Source organism: Psittacula echo (assembly GCF_963264785.1).
Source record: "Psittacula echo genome assembly, chromosome: 11".
Classification (NCBI taxonomy): domain Eukaryota; kingdom Metazoa; phylum Chordata; class Aves; order Psittaciformes; family Psittacidae; genus Psittacula; species Psittacula echo.
The window spans coordinates 14,193,462-14,212,557 of record NC_137746.1 but is presented as its reverse complement, the minus strand read 5'-3'; the positions used below and the strand labels follow the sequence as shown (position 1 = coordinate 14,212,557).

The 19,096-nt window shown below is 49.8% G+C and overlaps 1 pseudogene across 1 annotated transcript; it reads right to left on the bottom strand.

Annotated features, from left to right (window-relative positions):
• Window positions 1–2,411: 2,411 nt before the first annotated feature.
• Window positions 2,412–7,208, bottom strand: LOC308225781 (protocadherin alpha-10 pseudogene; annotated as a pseudogene). The gene is made up of 2 exons: window positions 3,754–7,208; window positions 2,412–2,447 (listed from the first exon to the last, which is right to left on the bottom strand). The product of its transcript is annotated as a protocadherin alpha-10 pseudogene (transcript).
• Window positions 7,209–19,096: the final 11,888 nt, after the last annotated feature.

Here is a 19,096-nt window from a genome sequence, read left to right as displayed (position 1 = left end):
TTGCCTACTTATTTCTTACAAAGATTCCTTCCCCCACCTTTCTTTTTCCCCACTCCTTTCTCTTTCTGTTCTTCTTTCTTTCTTTCTCTCTTCCTTTTCATTTCTTGACCCTCTCTGCCATATCTTTTCCTCTGCTTGTCTTTTAATTCCATCCTGTATCATCTGCTCATTTTGTCCTTTACCAAAGTGTTTTTAAATTAGCCACACCACACTTGTCATGAAGCACTGACATGTCCTTTGGCAAGAGCTCCCATTCCTCTTCCCTGCCACCTTCCATTCCCCTAGACACAAAAGAACCTTCCTCTTTTCCTGCTTTACATGCACCTCCAACTTCCCCTTCCCTCAGGATGAAAGCCACGCACTTCAGCCTCCAGTACTCTCAAGGACCCAGCAAATAACAGAGCAAGGCAATCATGTGGCAAAGAACAGCTCTGCTACAGCAGAACAGAATCCATTACCCTCAGAAACACAAGCACAAGCACCAGGTACTACAATAGCTCTGCAAACAGGCTCCAAGTAGTCAGAACAACCCAGAGGAGTCTCTCATTCAGGAACTCAAACCTGTCACAGCACAGGATGACAATTACTCAGGAAGGCTGATAAAGCACAGGGCCACCACAGCACCCAAGCATTCTTCATGTAGCACGATGAAGAACCATTCTTCCGGTCTCATTTTCCACCTCCACACTGAAAGTCAGGTTCTTGCTTGTCCCTCTGTGGCACACATGCTCTGCCAGAACACAGACAGAACCTCCATACACAGGGCCATTAGTCTTCATGCAATAGTTCTCACTCATTTAAATGATCACTTGTCATACCATGCCAAACAGAAGCCACCAAGGTAACACCACAATATTCTCACTGAGAACATCCCCTTGTCAACCAAGGGGATTGACAAGGTTGGTTGTCATTCCATTAAATTTATTGGGGTCCTTTTTCCATCCACACTTCCTGCTGCCTGATCATGCTGTGCCTGGAAACAGCAGGAAAGGAATGAGAGCAGGCAGTGGCACTTTGCTGCTCCAAACCTACAGGCACTTCAGTGAAGGTGACATTCACTCGATTCAACATGAAGACACCACAACTGAACAGAAACCTATTCTTTCAAAATGCATTTTCTTGATGTACGAGTAACTTACATATAGTGTCACTGGTGTCATCTTCAGAAAAAGGAGAACTGGTTTTGAGGGACACTGTCCCTTAAAATTATCTGCAATTTCATGGCAGGCTAAACAGAAAAAAGATTATTCATGTTCCCCAAAAGCTTTCAAAACACTGGACACTGTGGTGCTCACTCATGCACCTGTATCAAAGAGGAATAGAGAGAGAAACCTGAATGATAGTGATATTAACTCAACACCAACCTCAGGTCAGGAGAGTGGAAAAACCCTCACGCACACTCACAGAAACCTGCCACCTGACAGCTGCCAACATTCAGTCTGCATCTCATCCCCTCTTCCCAAAACATGGACAATGTGAGAGAAGAAAACCAGTGATGCCAGGTTTGCAACATCTTGAATATGGATAGCACATCTTCCCCTCACTCACAGGGCTAAGACCAGAGAGAAATGAGGAGTGTTCTGAGAAGGCTGTCAAAATGACTCCCAATTTCAAAAAGGTTCTGCTGGACTAAAAATACTCCACTTCAAATTACTAAAGGCACATACAGCAGGTACCTTCAAAAGCAGTGATACCACAGAGAATATCAGACCGCACAATATGCAGAACTTCTGGAAGCCCAGAGAGGATCCCAGGAGAGCAGCCCTGTGTGCTGGCCCTCTTCTCACAGTTTTCTATTCACATCCTCCATCTGTGCCACAGGAACTGCCATCTCCACAGCTAAGCAGACATTGTCCAGTCCTTCCCCAGTAATACTGTGTTCTACACAGCATCTCCTTTTCCCACAAGGAAGACACTTCCCCACTCAAGCTACTCCTTCCCATGACATAGGCCAGGTCATGTCAATGCCACTTTGAGGATCACTGCCCAAATACTCAGTCTTTGGATTGCCCTACCACACACAAGTCTTCTCATTGCTCACAGTCAACTTTCTCATCAGGAAATGACCAGATCCTACTCACTGCCACATTCACCTCCCAGACATGCCACTGTTTCCTTTCCTACCTCAGGGTTCACTCCAGCTTTTGTTAATCCTTCCCATCAAGAAAGTAGGTCTGGGCTCTGAGCAATGTGAATATAGTTAAAGATATCCCTGCTCATTGCAGAGGGCTTGGATTAGATGACCTTCCAACACAAACTATTCCAATTCTATCATTCCCTGGAAGCCTAACTACAAGAACACCATTAGAGTCCTTTCTCTACTCATGCTTGCTTCCACCTGACCTAGCTGTGCCTGGCAACAGCAGGAAATGTATAAGACCAGGCAGTGGTGCTTTGCTGATCAAATACAGTCAACATTCTTTTGATTCAACATGAAGACACTTCAGCTAAAACAGGAACAAAAGTAGACCTGTCTCACAAACACAGTCTTTTCTAGTAGAAGCAACTTACCTATAGCATTAATAGTTGGTTCTTAACAAAAGAAAGGATAGTTGCTTCTAAGGGACATAATTTCTTGATGTTATCAGCACTTTCTAGGGAATCTGAACAGAAAAATTATGAGCGGCATTCTCCAAAAGCTGTGAAATTATTGCTCAGTGCCCTGTGCTCACACACTTGTGTCACAGGGGCTCAGGTGGGACTCCTGAGTGCTAATAATACTCTCACAATGTCAACCTCACCTTGGTATAGTGAGAAAAAACATCCCCCACACTGATGGCCAACCACCCAAGCCCCCTGCAACCTCAGAGCTGTCAAAATTCCACCATCTGTATCTCATTCCCTCATAGCCAACATGTTGCCACTGTGAGAAATAAAACCAAAAGAACAGAGATTTTGCTAAAAAGAGAAAAGGAAATCAAAGGATCCTATGCCACTCTATTGAAAGGCCAGGTTTGCCAATGTCTTGGACCAACAACAAAGAGACAGGGGTGCAAGGTTATACAGAACTCCTGGAGGTCCCAAGAGGATCCTGGACAAATGGCACTGTGCATGGGGACACTTCCTGAGGTTTTCTGCTGGCATCATCTATTTCCTGCCATGGGAAATATGATCATCTAAGCAGACATGGTCCAGTTCTTCCCAGTGGCAGAGGCCATGTTCTATACAGCACCTCTATTTCCCTCAGAAAACTATTCCCATCTCAAGGATACACTCCCTGAGAAGCAGGCGTAGGCAACAGTCAGTGCCACTCGAGGATCACTGACACAGTAGCCAGATACTGTTCTTCCACTCAGTGTTTCCCCACAATAAAGCTCACACTGAGAATCATCCAGACCTTTGCACATCCTCACCTTCCTTTATGACTGGCACAAAGAACATATGAAATGCTGCAAAGCCACTCTTAGACGCTTCCCACCTGCCTGCATGCTGTGCGCATTTTCAGCACTTTCAGATAGAAATCGAGTTCTTAAAGACTTTGTGATTAGATTCTGCGATTAGGCCAACCCTTTCTTTACGGACCCCACCACCAATAGCCGGGGTGCTCCAGACAGGACTCAGAGGCAGATGCCAAGGTGCCCGGAGGATCCTCAAGCACCGGCACAGCACCCACCGCCCTCAGGACAAGGGAGCTGAGATCGGCTGACACAAGAAAATGCCCAGCGGGCGAGCGACCGAGAAGGGCAACAGGGGGAAAAGCAAGTCGGGGGAAGGGGCAACAAACGAGAAAGGAAGGGAGGGAGCGCCACTGACCATCTCCAGCAGAGCAGGCGCATCCGGATGCGTCGCCTTTGCCGCGGAACTGGGCGGCGGAGGGAAGTTGGGGCTGAAAACCATCAGGTCGCTCTTGCCCGCACCGTCCGCCACACACAGGCTTCGGCTCTGGCGCTGCGAGTACGACCAGCTCCCTACTTCGCTGGCACACACGAGCGTGGCTGGACCGGGACCCGAGAGAATGGCTGCCCGCGGCGCCCACCGCGCTGCCCCATACAGCACCACTGCCAGCAGAAACAGGCTCGACACCACGCAGATGGCCACCACCAGCCACACGTTCGTCGTCGTCGCCGATGCCGACGATGCACCGCCCTTCGCGGCCACCGACGGCCGCAGCCCCACCCCCAAAGAGCCCGAGCTAGCGGCCGCCAGCGCCGCCACAGAGCCCTCCACCAGCGACACGCTGAGCGTGGCCGTGGCCGAGCGGGCCGGCTCGCCGTGGTCCCGCACCACGATGACCAAGCGCTGCCGCGGGCCGTCCGCCTCCTCCAGCGCCCGCGCCGTGCTCACCTCGCCGCTGTACAGCCCCACGCGGAACGGGCCCTTGCCCCGCGGCTCCCACAGCTCGTAGCGCAGCCACGCGTTGTAGCCCGAGTCCGCGTCCACCGCGCGGATCTTTGCCACCACCTGCCCCGCCGGCGCACCCCACGACGCCCACGCCCACAGCGCCACAGATTCTGCACCCGACGCCGCCGAGCCCGCCGTCCCGGCGCCCGGACCGCCCCCGGCAGGCGGCAGCAGCACCGGCGCGTTGTCGTTCTCGTCCAGCACGAAGAGCTGCACCGTGGCGTTGCCGCACAGCGCCGGCTCCCCCGCGTCCACCGCCCGCACCTCGAACTGCAGCACCTGCAGCTCCTCGTAGTCCAGAGGCTGCAGCGCCCACAGACGCCCGCTCTCCGCGTCCACCGACACGTAGCTCGACGCCGGACGCCACCCGCCGCCTGACACCGCGCCTCCGCCGCCGCTCTCCGACACCGAGTAGCTCACGCGCCCGTTATCCGCCGCGTCCGGGTCCCGCGCCCACAGCCGCGCCAGCTCCGCGCCCGCCGCGTTGTTCTCCCGCGCCAGCACCGTGTACACGGCCTGCGCGAACGCCGGCGCGTTGTCGTTCACGTCCGACACCGGCACACGCAGACCCCGGCTGGCATGCAGCGGCGGCGCCCCGCCGTCCTCCGCCCGCACCTCCACCTCGTACTCCGACACTCGCTCCCGGTCCAGCGCCTCCCGCAGCACCAGCGAGTACGAGCCCGCGAACGTCGACACCAGACCGAACGGCGCCAACGGCCACACCGTGCAGCGCACCCGACCGTTCGCCCCCGAGTCTCGGTCCGACACGCTCAGCAGAGCCACCACCGTCCCCACCGCCGCGTCCTCCGGCACCGGCACCGACAGCGACGTCACCCACACCTCCGGTGCGTTGTCATTCACGTCCAGCACCTCCACCACCACTTTACAGTGTCCCGACAGCGGGGGAGTCCCTTGGTCTCTGGCTTTAATGTGCAGCTCATACAAAGCAACTGCCTCGAAGTCCAGAGCGCCCTTCAGCATGATCTCCCCTCTCTTCGCATCGATGCTGAATGCAGCTGACGCCGAGGGAGGAACAACAGCATCCATTTCATAAATCACTTCTCGATTACTTCCCTCGTCTGGGTCCGTGGCGTTCAGCCGCACCACTACCGCCCCCTCCAAGGCGTCTTCGGGCAAAACTACGATGTACACCGACTGGTTGAACTGCGGCACATTGTCGTTTGAATCCAGGACCAAGATCACCAGCTCCACAGTGCCAGTAAGCGGCGGACGGCCCCCGTCAGTCGCCGTCAGCACCAGATGGTGAATCGGCACCGTCTCGCGGTCCAGAGTTTTTGCTAGCACCAGAAACAGGGATTTACTGCGTGAGTTACTGTTTTCTTCCTCTATTCTGAAATGCTCGCTGGGGATGAGGCTATACGAGAGCTGCGCGTTGGCTCCGACATCTGCATCCGATGCGCCCTCCAGCGAGAACCGAGACCCGACAGGGGTGCTTTCTGATACACTGAGGTTTTTCCGTGCGGCGGGGAAGATCGGGGCGTTGTCGTTGATGTCGGTGACCTCCAGCTCCACATGGAAGACGCGCAGCGGCCGCTCCACCAGCACCTCCAGCCGCAGGGAGCACGGCGCGCTCTTCCCGCACAGCTCCTCCCGGTCCAGCCGCGAGCTCACCACCAGCGCCCCGCTCGCCCCGCTCACCACCACGCTCGCCCGCCGGCCCTGCGACACCAGCCGCAGCCGCCGCGCCTCCGGCTCGCCCGCCTCCAGGCCCAGGTCCTGCGCCAGCCGGCCCACCACCGTGCCGGCCTTGGCTTCCTCCGGCACCGAGTACCGCACCTGACTGCCGACCCGTGCCCAGGCCAACTGCAGCACCAGCACCAAGGCACCCCAACACACACCGCCCATCGCCGACTCTGTCAGCAGCCCGGGCTCCGCACGGCTCCTCGCCACCGCCCAGATGCACCGGCTCTCCTCTTCGGCCCCCTCCGGCCCCCCGCGCTCACAGGCGGGCTCTCAGCCGTTCGCACCGGGGCGGAGCCGCCGGTACGCCGTTTCTGAGCCTGCAGCGACACCGTGTGCTGCTCCAACACCTCACAAGCTTTCTGACACCGCCCAATTCACGGGACTTGGGCTGCTCCCCTCTCGCTCTCCTTTCCCTCCTCTTGCCTTCCAGTCTTTCTTTTCATTATACTTTTTCTTTTCTTGCAGAGATTATTTTCCTCTTCCTTTATTAATTTCCTTCTTTTTTAATATTTTTTATTGCTTAAATTCTCAGGTTTTCGTCGTTTCTTTCTTCCTTCCTTCCCCCCTCTACTTTTATTCTTGCTTCTTTTCCTAACCCTTTCTTGCTCCTCTGTTTTGTCTTCTGTTTGTTCTGTCCATTCTCTTTTCCTTCCTTGCCCTGCCCTTCTCGCCCTTTTTCCTTCTTTTCCCACCCTTCTTTCTCCTTTTCCCGCATGACAGCTCCCCGGTTTCCTCCACCGCCGCAGCGGACACCGTCAAAGACGAACCCATCCCGTCTAATGACGGGATAACAGCGCCGGAGCTCGGTGTTCTGTCCACAGGAGGGGCTGCTACGGACCAGCTCCGCTCCGCGACCAGATGCGACTTCAGTGCGGGTTCATCATCTCCTCTCTTGCTTCTTCGCTCCTTCCCTTCTAGGCTTTCTTACTGCCTTGCTTTTTAACTTCACTTCTTGGATTCTTTCACAACATGAACCCTTGTCATATCCTGTATGTTTTTTCCTTTATTTCTTCTTCTTTATAATCTTACTTCTTTCCTTCATTTTTTCCTTGCCTCCTTCGTTTCTTCTGCATCCTTCAATTTTTCATTTCTCTTCCTCACCACATTTCTGTGTACACTGATAGTGTCGGTCCACACTTAAAACTCATTTATCGTTTCTTCCTTTCTTCCTCTTCTTTCTTTTGCTTGATTCATTCTTTTCCAGTTTACTTTCCCTGCATTCTTCCTTCCTTCCTTTTCCTTCCTTTCTCCTTGTCTTCTTTTCCCTGTCCTTCCTTCCTCCCTTCCCTCCGCCCCTACCACCACCACCCCCCCCCCGTCCGTTTCTTTTTCTCTGCTTTCTCTCTAAATCAACACGTTTTATGTGCCATTATATCACCCTCTCTGTGTAGCACGGACACGCACTTTGGCAAGAGCTCTTTCCTTCCATGAGGACCACCCTTCCTGCTATCCCCCGATCTATGCAGGAGAGACAGACTCCCCCTCCACCTCCACTTCTGAAAGAAGATAACACTCTAGACCTCTCAGTAAACAAAATCCACCACCCTCTGAAACAGAAGAGTAAGCACCAGATTCTTCGACATCTGTGCAAACAGGCTCCAATGATCCCAAACAATCCAGAGGGAATCTTTCATTTAGGAACTCAAAGCCATCATAGCCCAGCACACCAATCCTTCAAGAAGGCTAAAAATGCACGGGGCCATCACACACCTAAGCACTCCTCCTCGATGAAGAACCATTCTTCCGGCCTCGTTTTCTACCTTCACATTCTATGTCAGGTTCTTGCTTCTTTTTATGTCCATACCCAGAGGCATTAGTTCCCACAGAATACGTCTCCTTCATTAGCATGAGCTACCTGTCAAAAGCTACCAAGGGAACACTGTGGCATTTTCACTGAGAACATCCCCTCGATGCCCAACATATCCACTCTGAGAAACACATTAGGGTTTCCTCCTCCATTTGTGCTGGCTGTCACTTGCTCACACTGTGCCTGAACCAGCAAGAAAGGAACGAGAGCAGTCAGTGGTGCTTTGGGCCAATCATAGTATCATGGAATATCTCCAACTGCAAGGGGCCCATAAGGATCACTGAGTCCAATACCAAATCCAGGCTATGTTCAGTCAATCCATTATGAAGGTATCACAAAGAAACAGGAAAAAAAAGTACATCTGTCTCTCAGACTCATCTTTTTCAGATAGAAGCGACTTACCTGTAGCATCACTGGTTACTTCTTCAGCAAACAAACATTTTCAGGGGAGGGGAATTGGTTTTCAGGGACATTTTTCCTTAACGTTATCAGAGGTTTCTGGGAAGATAGATAGAAAAACATGACCCACATCTGCAGAAGCCTCGAAATCACTGGGCCCTGCACAGGGCTCCCTTATGTACTTCTATCGCAGGGAAAGCAGGAAGTACACCAGAAAGCTAAGGACATTCTCTCAACATCAGCCTCAGGACACTGGAAAAGCCATCCCCAGCCATCCCCACACTGACGGGCATCAGCCTGAAACCCAGTAGTTGCCAAAATTCTGTCAGCTGCATCTCATCCACTGTTACCAACTCATTGCCAATGTGAGTCTCCAGTTCTTCCCCAATAACACAGTTCGTTTTCTACACAGCATCTCCATTTCTTCAGGAAAGACTCTTCCCCAGTCAGTGTCACCCTCCCATAACAGATGCCCCAAGCCTTACTCCTTGCCACTTGGAAGATCACTGCCACAATATCCAGACACTGCCCCACCACAGCAGCATGTCCCAGAAATAAAGATAACAATAACAAAAAAATATTATTGTCCCCAACTCCCCCATCCAGGCAAACCCAGTTGCGTGGCTGTGGGAGGATTTTTAACCACCATTTGAAGCTTGAACGAGGGCATGCCCTCGTTCACATTCACCATGAGCTCTCTGGGCCCCCACAGGCAGCTGAGCTGCTGCACTCCCCACAGCTGGACCAAGGGTGAGATCAACTTCTGCCATTACCTTTGCAGCTCATGTACACAGACCACAGTTCAAAACATTATGGAACACAAACATGCCTACTGACCTTTCTGTATTCCTGCCCGAGTGATCTTCACAGTGCTGCTGGTTCATACAGAAAACAGTGCTTATCTGCTGCTGAAGGTAGTCAGGCTTTTCGTGGACAGCAGTGATGTCTTGATTATAGATGCATCCTTGATGCCAATTTTGTATGGTCTATGCCATCAAAACACAGAGATAAACTTTTCCTACTTCGTCTTGTAACTCACCTGAATTTCCCTATCCCGACCAGTGACAGGGTTTTCTCCCAGACGAAGACATTCAGACAGATCACATTTCATATCCCAAAATCCTTGTGGAAGTTCAGCCTTTCAAGACGAAGAGCAGTCTTTCCCTCCAGCACCGCTCTCGGGCAAAGCAGCCCACGGTAAACAGCAAGAGGGACCTCTAGCAGACACTGCTGCTGCCGGGGACTCAGGCTTATGAAGCCCATTAGCACATCATTATCACATTCATAACGTCCATACAGGTTTTGTCCTTCTCTTCCACTGTTCATGCCTTCACACGGATTTTCTGCAGTCTCTCCTTGTCATTACTACACCACAGGTAACAGAGACAAATCCATCCTACCAAGCAGAACAACCTTTATTAACTTCTTCCAGGAGCAGGCGACAGAGTTGAACTTTTTGACAACAGAGAATCGACGGAAAAGAGTCTACAAGGCATTGTTTTTGCCCAGTTAATCTGGAGACAGATCCTCAGCCTCCGAGTTTCCTGGAGTTTTCCAACAGTTTGTTTAATTCCATTGGAGTCCGGGACCAGAGGTGTTTAAGCAGGATAGGTTTTGGGATTTGTGGTTTTGTTGTTTGTTTCTTTCAGTGGGGTTTTGTTTGGTTGTTGCTGTTTTGGGGGTGGTGGTGTTCAGTTTGTTGTTTGTTTGTTTCATGTTTGTTTGCTTTCCCTACTTACCTGCTTGCTGAGCTAATCCACTTACCTGGAATAAGTAGGTTTTTTGTTTTTTTTTTTTTTTGAGCAATATTTCATGCCGTATTCATAGGGATGAAAATATAATTCCGATGTCTGCAAGAAAAGCACTACTTTATTTTCAAGTGTCTTAAGAGCTGTGCTAGGGTTCAAGTTAAGCTCGTTGTAAAATGTAGTAGGTGGTTTATAAATCAGTAGAAAAGCTTTTAATGAGATGACAAACACTGACATCGAGGGTATAGGACATAGCGTCCCTTCTCCTGTGGTCTGAACGCCTGTCTGCATCTTTCTACATCCACAAAGCAGCAACTTGAATAAATGATCCCACGATGCCAGAGATCTGAGCTTAGCAATGGATAAAACTATTTCTATATGCAAAGAAACAGGTGAAGAATCCAGGATAACTGCTGGAAGAGTTGTAAGAGCATACATTGGAAGAGCTGTTTCTTGTTTACTCACATCCAGTCCATGCCAGATTTTCACTTTCTGCTGAAATCCAGCTACTACCTGAGCAGTAGGGCAATGGGTGGCATTGGCAAACACTTAAGCATTATAGCATTGTGCTACTACTACTACTACAGATCTACAACTACCTTCCCTTTTATACCACCTGCATCTATAATGAGAAGCCACAAAGGTCACCAGAAAAAGCTGAGACGATCCTGTAAAAGCACCCTGTTTGGTGGAAGGCTTAGTTTAGCTAACTTTAGTCAGTTTCCATATGCAGCATACCCCATGCCTTTGACTAAGCAGCAAGATGTGAGGAGTGGTGATCCATATCAAGAAAGAATCTGTACAGAAAAATTACTAAAAGCTACTCACTTTTACACCCCAAAAAGCCCCTCAAATGCCCGGACGTTACTCTGAGCCTCCTTCATTAGAAAGGAAGGGGTGAAAACCTAGTTTAAACTGTTGCAAAAAATAACCACGGTGAGTTTCGACATCCTCAGAACACTTCGTCCATCAGAGCTCATGGAGTAAAAGCTGGATTCTTAGAAAAGCAAGTACAGCCCAATGGCAAACACCAGCTGAAAGGTTCGTCTCCTGTCGAAGATGGGGGGAGACAGACAGACTTTTCCAGGGATATTTGGAAAGCTCTAATTCGCTCCCCGCTGAACTCAAAGCAGGACTTCAGATATGCTTCGAGACAAGAAATGGAGACTCAGCACGAAGAAGAAAAGCAGCAGCTCCGCAGAGTTCCTCCCGTGACATAGGACGCTTCCAGCCTTACCTTCCTGAAATGGAAAAAAGAGCCCATCCCCTCCCGAAGGGCTGGCGAACCCCGAGCACACACTGCCGGCTTTGTCTTCTTGGAAAGCGGGTCCTTGATGCCTCTTTAACGCCGTTGAGCTGTTAGAGCACGGCACAGAAAAGCCGACGTCTGATTTCAAAGCCCTCTTGAGATCGAAAGCTGTTAAAACATCTCCTACTCTAAACACTAAGAGTGCCCTAAACACTGAGCAAGGGACAGCCCCTAAGAGAGCCAGGGAAGGGGGTGACCTCAGCGGCTGAAACACTCACTCCCGCGGGGTTCAGCCCCCCTTCTACACCACCACCTTCAGCACCGAATATAAGGGGGACAGGGTCAGAGAGCGGGTAACGGACACCAAACCCATCCCTTTCCACCGCTGTCTTCAGGGAGCTGGCAGAGCTGAAGCCTCCCTCCCCCGGCGATGCCCAGTGCCGAGCATCCCGCCGCTGACGGCCCCAAGCCGCCCAGCTCTCTCCGACAAGCTCCGCGTCTGCCTGCGAGCCTGGCGAGGGGCCCAGAGAGCCCAGAAAGGGCATTTAAAATAATTAATTAATCAAAGAGGAATATCCTCCCCACCACCCCCAGCGACTTCCAAGCCGCTGCGAAGGCAGCGCGGCCGCCCAAGAAGAGCGCAGAGCCACTCCTCCAGCCCGATCATCCCGGGGAGCAGGCGGAGCCCGGCGCCGCTTCCTCCCGTCGCCGGAAAGTCCCGGCAGCCTTTGCTCCACCGCCGGGTGACTGCGGAGCGGGAGAGGCTGTCACCGCTGCGTCTGGGCTGCCGCTGCGGGGCGAGTCGGGAATTCTCGCTTATCCCCCTCGAAGGGGAAGCGGCGGGTTTGCCCGCCCGCAGCTCCCTCTGCACAACTCCACCTGCGCTCCTTCCCTTTCTGCCGCTCTTCCCTGTCGCTGTAGGTTTTATGCTCAGCTGGCCTGGATTTAGGCTGGAACTCCTCCGAGTGGGGTGTATGGGAGACCGGGTTTTCTGACGTGTTTCGGGGACACCATTCTGGGTTCTTCCTAAGGGAAGCATGTCCGCTGACACAGCTTCCCATCCCTGCGATAAGGCGGAGATGACCGCCTGCAATAAACATTTTGACTTAATCACCTTGCGCTCGTGTGATAACCCCTCCACGCCCCAGAATTCCCCAGTTAGTACCGTTAGAAGATAAAAGGTGGAAAATAATGCTTATGAGCAGTAATTAGCACTGAATGAGAGGAAAGGCTGGCGGGAGTAAATGTGTCCTTGCTTTCCCCGGGCCTGGGGACACAAGGGAGCCCCTGGGAGCGGAGCTGCCCCTAGCTCAGGATCCTTTGATTTCTGGAAGGGATCTCGAAAGAGAGCACGAGTTTTCCGATACCCTGTGAGGCCGGAGAGATGATGCCCGTGTTCGGCCTGAGTCCCAGTTCTCTGCGTGCGGGGTCCTTTTCTGAAGGTGGGGGAGCCCCCGTGTTATCCCACCCTGTGAAATCTGTGCCTAGATCAGCGCTCTGGGAGCCTGCCTGGCCGATCCAGCTGCCTTTCATCCACTAAGTTTATTCCCCAGACACCATTAAAGCTACCCTCGGGAGCAGATGGCTCCTCTTCGTCCCGAGGTTCATCCTGGACAGATTGCATACAATTTATTAATAACCCAGCAGATGCTCGGGCACTTTCCAGCTCAGACTATATTTCCTGATTGCTCAAATCCCGGCGTGGGGGAGCTGTTCATTTATCTTCCACCGCTCCTCTTTGTGCCTTACCAGAATCGACCTCACGACAAGGAGAGAAAGGGTGAAATTCGTCTCCTTTTCCCCAAGCTCCGATCCTACCTATGAGTGTCTGGGACTGAACTAGGTCTGGTTCAGCCTTGGTTTGATCCCCTCCAACCCCCGTGTCCGGGGAGAGCCATCGCCAGAGCTCCCCGCTGGCACAGCACGGACGAGCCGTCGAAGCCCTCCAGTGTTCCTCTCCGCGGTGGGGCGGGAAACCGAGGAATCCATTAGCAGCCGGCTTCGCCGGTGCCTGGCAGGGAGCGACGTGCCGTGACTCCTGGTAAAACAGGAGCCGGCATTTAAACCCTTTACTTCCAGGGATTATGCTAATTGGGTCGCGGAGAGTCAGGTTCCCCCTCCCGGAACTGTTTTCTGAACCGTAGGGATCGCTGTATCGAGATGAAATGGAAAAAACCCTCTGAAGAAAACTGATAGTGCCCTCGACAGGAGCTCTCCCAGCTTGGGCATTATGGGCAGCGAGATAGACAGAGCTGGAGCCAGGTGACACTATATCCCCCACCGGACCCAGGGTCTTAAGAGAGGAGGGGGATGTATGGGGAGAAATTGCTTATGTGCTATAAGACCCCACTCAGAACGAGATAAGATGCTCTGAGCTCCAGAAAAAGCCATCACAGACCTTTCAGCAACTCTACGTTCAATTTTAATGTATAAAATGGGCTTTTCCTTGCTCTGTAGGGAGAAGCACAAAAGCAGCAGGTTGTTTATACCACTGAATAAACTGAACACAGGTCTCTGAGGGATCTTATGCAAACCACTTACCTTGAAACACAGCCCCACGGGAAAGTGAGCTATGGAGAGATGCATCGTTAATGTTTTACATCTTCAGAGCAGCATCCAAGCGACTGGCTCAGTACCAGCTAGGTATCACAGAAGGCTGGGGCTGTAGTTACAATTTGGAACATAGAAGCCACTCATAAGGTATAATTAGCAGGACACTGCGGCTGAAGTTTAAGGGGGCATGATAGAAAGGACAGCCCTCATGGTTGAGAGCTTAAATGAAGTTTTGATGCTGAAAGTTAATTGCTAATTTGATTAAACTTAAGCCACCTGGATGCCTTCCTATGTAACCTGCTCTGTGTGGCCCTGCCTTGGCAAGGGAGTTGGACTAGATGATCTCCAGAGGTCCCTTCCAACCCAAACCATTCTGTTTGATGAGAGTTTAGAGGGAACATGCCTTTATTAACATGCAATCCATAGTGCAGTGTTAAAATACAAATAGGAATCCTGGCAATCTTTTCTGCTTAGTGGCCTCTGGGCTTGGTAAAAGGCACTTCACTTTCTGTGAATGCAGGTGAGAGGTGCTTCCAGGAATAACAGCAGAAGAATATTAAAGTCTGTTACATTTTTCATAGCTCCTGACATCTGCAATAGAATTCCACTTCCATGACTCCACCATGCTCCCCATGCCCAGCAGATTTAGCACAGGGGTGAGTTTTCTTTATTTCAGCCTCTGTAAATAAAGTGAGAGAATGATGCAGTTGTAAGAGAAAGAATTCCTTCCTCCTTGCTCTATTCCCTTGCAATAGGGAAAACTGCATAAAATGATGCCACAGAAAGGAAAATGAGGATGTAAAAGTGGGGGATGTTGTCTTAAGATGGCCAGTGAGCATGATGTGAAGGGGGGCCGTGGGCTGTCGGAGACGGAGCTCTTTGCAGTTTCAGGTGGAAACCATAGAATACCTTGCACCCTGCTTCCATTGCAATTTTCCTTCCTATCCCTAATACAACAGATTCCCTTAAATGCCCACCAGAAAGAGAACTGAGTGAAATTCCAACAGTGATACAGGATTCCTGCTCAGATAGTGGTTATTTTATCCAGTTTTCAGTGTTCTGCTCATTTTTCTTCCTTCTTTCTGTAACAACAGCTACAAATATTATCCCATGGCAGAAATTCATATATATAGGCTGTGAAATCAGACAAATTTCCCACCATAGTGCTTTTTCTTTCACTTTCCTTTGCTGCGCACCAGCTGTGCAGGTCTGGAATGCCATCTGCTTCTCTCTTTTACAGACCTCCCAAGCACATAACATCCCCAATGAGTTTCCTAGGCCAGGTCACAGAATAAAGCAGAGAATAAGCAAAACCCGCACAGCAACAAAATTGCTTTCTGGGTTGATAAATCTTCTTCAATCACCACTTTGCGCCTCTGACAGATTGTTGCCACAGTGAGTAAATCTTTATAAATAGCACCCACATTTTAAAGGCATGTGCAATGTGTGAGCTGTTGCTATTCTTCAGTCCCAACCTCCTCATTAATAAACTTGAAAAAGGGGAAATACAAGGCATATGCAAAAGAACAAAGTTGCAAAGTAAAGCCTGGTGATAAACCAACCAACAACCAACTGACCAAAAGTCAGAAGGATTCACTTCCTGCGTTTTCCCCCCTTTTTCTACCCTTGAGAATGAAAGGCTCAGCTGCACTGTCCATCCCCAGGAGGAGACACATACGTAAAGACAAAATGGGAACATGCTCTGAAAGATCAGCCAGATAAAGATCAGCCAGATATATGTGCAGAACAGAACTCAGCTGGGGACTTCAGCTCTCTGCAGAGCAGGGGCATGTGGGAATGTTTGGGGAAGACCAAAGGAGGTGGGGAACTCATGGGGCAGCTGTTCGAAGTAGGAAAGAAAGTTCGTTACCTTCAGACTCTGCTTCTGTCTGTACAGGTTTTAGAAATGAGGTACTGGTAGCGGTGTGGGTGCAGGGTCAGATTGTCCTTGCACAGTCTGACAGGAAGACACAAGTTCTCTCTAAGGTACAAATCCAGTAGAAACCTCTGCTCACATTGCAGGCAGAAGGGGCGGAACCATCATCAATGATTCCAGGGGTTTGGGCAGTTTGGAAAACTGCCGGGACCAGCTGGTCCTCTTCCACCTCTCCTAGGTCACACCGCAGTTAGCTAAAACCTCTTCACTTCTCAATGCCTTATATCCTCCTAACTTCCAATGTTTAAGCTTCAGTGAATGATCCTGGGCATTGTCATGGAAAGACACTTGCTTCTGCTCAAGCAGTACCAAAATGACAAGGTTGCCTCATATTTGAGGTAGGAGGCCAAAAAGCCAGGGCAGTCAGCAGAGCCTGGCTGGTGTGTGGGGTTAGTGCAGGGTGCATTCAGGCTTTACGAGGCTCCTGGAAAGCTTGGCTCCAAATGAGAGAAACAGAAACTGGTTTGCTTGATAAGTGTGCAGAATATTGCACTGAGCTGTATGTTGTAAGCAAATGTAATGCAAATATTGAAATGTCCTAGTTGTCTCCTTTCCTGCTGTGACCACAGCAACAGGTCCTTATTCTTGGGGGTTAAGGAAAGGCAGAAGCTGTGATCACAGAATTCTTGTGTTTGGAACATATCTCTGGACAACATCTGGTCCATTTTCCTCTGCTCAAAGCAGGTTGCTCAGGACTGAGTCCAAACAGTGATTTTACTCCACATTGGTTTCCTAGGGATCAGCTTTCATCATTTGGAAGCTGAAAAAGTGGATTTGTTTGAAGAGTTTTGCTTGGGTTTTTTTTTTTGTTAGAGATATGTCTGCATCATTCTTGTTTTGAAGGCATTTCTGTGTACATGAGCTTAAAAATATTCTGTCTTTGTCAAGCCTGCTGTTCTCTACTCATCTTCAAGGCAACAACCAGCTGCATGTGTGCCAAAAGATTAACTGGAAAAAAACCCTCCCATAAAACAGCAAGCAATCCAGTTAAGCCAATGAATGGCAGCCCCATAGCCCCAACCTAGAAAACACTGAGATCTGCATCTACGTTGATACTTAATTTGCCTCCAAAATAAATAAATAAATCAAGCCTTAAGCACTGTGACGTCCATCAGGGAAACAAAAGCTGGTGCAGATGAGCAGCCTCCTCACTTGGAACTGGGGAAATAAAAAGAGAACTGGAGCCTGACTCACAGTCTCAGCCCTTGCACAAATCCAGATAACATGGTCTACTACAGTTTGCAAGCTGCAGGATATAAGGGATTGCAAATTTCCATCAGTTAGACTTGCAGCATAGACAACTGCCCCTGGGCTCTTAGTTTTCTGTTTCTTTCCTCAACGTGTTGGTTTCTGCGAGACAGAAGCACACTCAGGCTGCCCCACATGAAAACACATGCTTGTGAGAAGATTTGCTGCTTCTGGTTCCTGCCCAAGGCCTTAGTTTGGCCAAATGGCTCCCTAGAAAGCTGTAGCTTGAGGAATTCTGGAGCTGCTTTATTTCTTCCCAAGGGCATTGGGCAATGCTTTTCTCCCAATTTCATGCTAATACAAACTCCTTGTCAGGCTTAGTCCACTGCCTTGTTTACCACTTCTTGGCTTTTCCACTAAATCCCAGAAAGAAACCAGACACACAATCCTAATGAAAAGCTCAGCATGTAAAGGGAGAATTTATATTTCACTTCTTGCCTTTGCTATTGCTTTTACAAGTGATTGCTCATCAGAAACCAATTACCCCAGAAAGGCTTGGGTTTGGGTCCCTACTGATGTTAGCAGGATGAATGGCTTCATTTACAATCTCTCAACTGGAAAACAAAAAGGACTGATAATAATAATACTAATAAAAAAGTCTTTTCTAATTCTCTTTGCCTCTGTTGTAATTCACAAGGAAATTAAACTAATAACTCTCTCTGTGAGCGTGTTATGCAGATGTCAGGAGTCAGGGATAAATGAATGAAACTATCCCAGGCAAAGTCCCTGGGGAAGGAACCTCTGAACAGACAATTGTTCTGCCTTGCAATATTCAGAGCTTCTTCAGCAATGCAATCTGTGCAGAGAGGAGGCTGTTTCATTTTTCTCTCTCCGCACACACACACACACACACACACCCGCCTTGCTTTTCACTTGAATTTCACCTGCAGGCAGCAAAAAACATCCATGAGTTTTTTTGGTTGGCTCGTTCCCATTTCTCCATCTCCATTTCCCATTTGCATATAGAAGTCCTTTGTGAAGAAAATTCTCCATGCCAACACCATCAACCTTTTCACAAGTGGCTTCCTGAGTGGTCTTCCTTCCTCATTCCTTCAGCAGTGTTTTACTAGACAGAAAGGCTTGGGGGGAGTACATGAAGGTCCCCATTGTGTTCCCAAGCTCTGTGCTGTGATTTGTCCCTGCAGCTCAGACCCAAGCTTCTAGTTTATTTTGTTATCTTTTTAAAGAAGGTATAACATTAAAGCAGCCTGTAACTTGCCCTGCTGGTCTTCACAGCAGGAGAACCAGAAATGATCTCCTAACCTCTCCCTTGTAAGACTGGAACTGTCTTGCTGGTCAGCTCTGGTACCCTGCATAAATCCACCCTGGTTTCCAGACACCGCAAGGCTGCACACAAGGTGGCTCAGTAGGCACAAGCATAGCAGATAGAATGGTTTTGTCCTGCTGATGTGCATCATGTGAGTAACATGAAGGGGGCATAACTGCACCAGTATTTGAAGGTTGCAGTATGAGATCTTCATGGATTCACATGATGACTGAGGCTGAAATAGATACCCCAAAGTGATCAGGTCAATCTTGTGTTCCAAGCAGGGTCAGACTTAATCCAACCTCATTAGGAAACTATGTCAGATGTAAAACTTGAGCTAAAAGAGAGGCAGAAAAGAGGGCATCAGAGTGGACCCCACAGCAACAGGAGTGGCATGTTGAAAACTGTTCAGATATGAGAAGAACATGACCATCGTGGTAAACACCATCAGAGAGGCATTGAGGGAGTCAATGGCTCATGTCATGTGGCACAGCCAAAGAGGGCTCTTGGCTAACACAGGAAAAGGATTCTACCCCAGCTGTAGATCTCCTCACATACTACCAGACTATTTCGCAGGGTTAAAAAAAGAGGGAGAAAAGATGGTTTAGGTAAGCAAACTGAATATAACATTGCATTTCCTGGCAACAGAAAAAAATACACCTTAGTTTTAGGAATGGATCTCAGGATTTTCAGGATTACATGGCTGAAGTTTAGTCTTCTAGGGGAGACTCAAAAGAAATAGCAAATCTGTTCCTCTGGTCTCTGATAAGAAGCCACTGACAGACACTGTGTGCTGGGCACACAGGGCTTTATCTGCACATCTGGTAAATGATATTGATGGAAA